This window comes from Excalfactoria chinensis, chromosome 1 (assembly GCF_039878825.1).
Source record: "Excalfactoria chinensis isolate bCotChi1 chromosome 1, bCotChi1.hap2, whole genome shotgun sequence".
Classification (NCBI taxonomy): domain Eukaryota; kingdom Metazoa; phylum Chordata; class Aves; order Galliformes; family Phasianidae; genus Excalfactoria; species Excalfactoria chinensis.
In genome coordinates, this window is record NC_092825.1 from 100,463,893 (window position 1) to 100,467,255 (window position 3,363).

Consider the following 3,363-nt stretch of genomic DNA (forward strand, 5'->3'; position numbering starts at 1 on the left):
GTCTCCTTCCTGCTCCCCGCGCGCACGGCACACGGCGCCGTTTGAGCCAATAGGACGAGGCGCCGCAGCAACAGGTGGCCTGTACAAGCCGGGAGCCGCTGCCGCCATCTTGAGTGAAGGCTGGGGGGGCGCCTCACCCGCCCGGGCGTGAGGCAGCTGTACGCATAGGGGTGTGTGGTCAGAGCGTAGGGTGTCACGGAGCGTCGTATCTGTGACCTAGCAGTTAGAATCACAGAATCAGTAAGGTTGGAAAAGACCTCTAAGTTCATTTAGTCAAACCGTCAGCCCACCCCCGTCATGCCCGCCGCCCGCGTCCCTCTCGGTGCCGCATCCACACGGCTCTTGAACACCTCCAGGGACTCCATCGCCTCCGCTCTTCCTAGAACATATTCTTCCTAACATCCAATCTCCCCTCATGCAATCTGAGGTCATTCCATCTCATCGCTGTTACCTGAGAAAAGGGGCTGACCCCCACCTCACCACAGCCTCCTCTCAGGTGGCTGTAGAGAGCAATGAGGTCTCCCCTGAGCCTCCTCTTCTCCAGACTGAACAATCCCGGCTCCCTCAGCTGCCCCCCATCAGTCCTGTGTTCAGACCCCTCACAGCTTTGCTGCCATCTGCTCCAGAGCCTCATCATCTTTCTTGTAGTAAAGAGCCCAAAACAGAACATAGTACTCAAATCCTTAGGCCAGGGGTAATTGCAAACATCCCAGGGCAAAGCTGTCTTGGTGTAGAAGGCAGTGAGTATTATCAAAAAAACGTGAATAAAAGAGCTCTTATTCAAACACTTGTCAGTCAGCCAGAAGTCACCACTGTGTGCCTCATATTTCTCTCACCTGCCTGAAGGACAAGCTGACTGGCCGTAGCAATATTTGTAGAGTTGAGTGGTGTCTGTGTCCTTTCCTCCTTACTTTGGACCCGCAGGAGGAATTTTCTTAAAACCATTCTCTTTTTCCTGGTGCCAGAAATCTCTAAAAGACAACTGCACCTTTCCTTGTGTCGTATTCCTACGTAGAGAAACAGTTTACCTCATGCTGAGCTGCTTTCCTCCAACACAGCTGACCTAGATAAGTGCTTTTCTTACATACACACATATATATAAATCTATATATAGGCAGAACAATGTTTTGGTGAAGGAAAGAACATCAGATAAAAACCTAACAGCTTTGATAGTTGGATGTTTTTTTGCTGCCTACTGATTTGCACTGTGCAAGGTTTACAGCAGAGACAATGGCCCTGCTACTTGAAATATCACAATCATCCATCTTCTATCTTTACTTACTGCTGCTGGCCTTTCCCCTTCCCCCAACACATCGAAGACTTTACACTGACGAATTACTGGTCTCAAAAATAATGTTTGTTTGCCTTCTTTCAGAAATATGATCAAATCTTTAGGCAGTCCTGTGTGAAGCCCAGAGTCAGACTTGATCCTTATGTGTCCCTTCCAAATTGGGGTCATTCTATGATTCTCTGTCCTCTTATTACAATTATTTTCAGACTTTGTACTCTGTCTGCCTTGAACCATTTGAGCCTTCCTCCAAGTTCCATCATAGATAAATGATATATTCATGACTGCTGTATGTGGACGTGTATATTCTAATATCAGTTTTTACAATAAAATAAAACAAATGGTATCTTACAAAAAGAAAAAAAAAATACATATATGTATTTTGCATATGTAAGCTTTTTAGTGCTATGTTTTTGTTTTTTTTTTTAACATCTAGGGAAGCTAATGCCATTTCAGTCATATTCTTTGCTCTCGCATTTGCTTCCTGACTTGAGTGGTGACACTTGCCATTTTGAGGAGCAGCTGTCTGTATTCTCTACATCAACAATCTTGCTCCTCTACAGAAACGTCACCAGAGGAACCTGAATGGAAATCTGTTGTTACTCTTACTTAAAAACTTGCAGAGAAAAAGCAAAACGTGGTAGCAACTAATTCCTGTGATTGCCATCTACCATCTTACTATTAAAAAGCCCTTGAAAAACATTAATCTGGCCTCTAGGAGTCTAATGGCATCATCCACCTCCACTTGGCCATGGTAACCAGGTGCCAGATTAATGGATGAAAATAAGTTCTCAATGCTGTTTGTATCATAACATCACATAAAGCTCAAATGAGATCAGTATCATATTATACCAAGCATTGTAGTACTTCACATCAAAAGACCTATCTGCCCAAAAGCTGTAAAGTTCGGACAAACTCAAAGAAAGAATTACTGACACTCTAGAAATATAGTGAATAATACCAATATGAAATGAACACTATCACTACTACTGCTCCCTGCTTTATTCAGTCATGGACTTTGGAAGAAAAATTAAGCTAGAATGTCCCTAATCTAAGATTTAAGGCCAGGTTCCTTCTCTCATTTTGTTATATATGAATGGAATGGAATGCAATGTATACTTTTGCCTGAAAGAGTTGTAAAGCCAGGAGAAACGACAACATCAACATTGCCACAATGCTCAGCCTTGAGAATGGAATGCATATTTAATGTGAATGAGAGTAACTGACGATAATGCACAACCACTGCCGTTCAAATGTTTCAAACAACACACACTACCATCTAGTGGTAGAAAGAAAGGAAGAACGCATCTCAAAAGCGGTACTTTACACGTTACACATATCTGCGGGCAAAAATGCTCGCTACTCAAGTGAAAAGTAGTTATCTAACAAGAGAAGAGAAGAGAAGAGAAGAGAAGAGAAGAGAAGAGAAGAGAAGAGAAGAGAAGAGAAGAGAAGAGAAGAGAAGAGAAGAGAAGAGAAGAGAAGAGAAGAGAAGAGAAGAGAAGAGAAGAGAAGAGAAGAGAAGAGAAGAGAAGAGAAGAGAAGAGATTACAAGACATATTATATAACTTCATTACAATAAAATGGAATATATTTGTAGAAAGATCTTGTGTCCCATGGGTGACTTTGCTTCCTGTACACTAATGTAAACCCCAAGTTTACTTAACACTCTTCAAAGTAGTTTTTCAGTGCACCTATTTAGAGGCTGCACACAAGCAGGCATAGTTAGCTGTTCATACACATGGCACTGATGTCTGTGACCGTACTTGGAAGACTTAGTTTTATTTTTCCTGAAGAGAAGCCTATTCACCCAATGATACTGTAGTCATTCATTCACTGTATATGCATATCTAATACATGCACATGTAATCAACAGGATAACCACCTAGACTTACAATAATGAACATCTAATCTGCTTATAGACTTCAAAGCTCAAATAAAGCCAATCGTCTATTTGAATCTAAAATATAGTCAAAAGGACCTGATCTGTATTCATGCTTTCCCCACAATCAAGTATGACGCATCAGTGTATGGCATGCTATTTTAGATACTAATCTTCCTTGTTAGATCATATA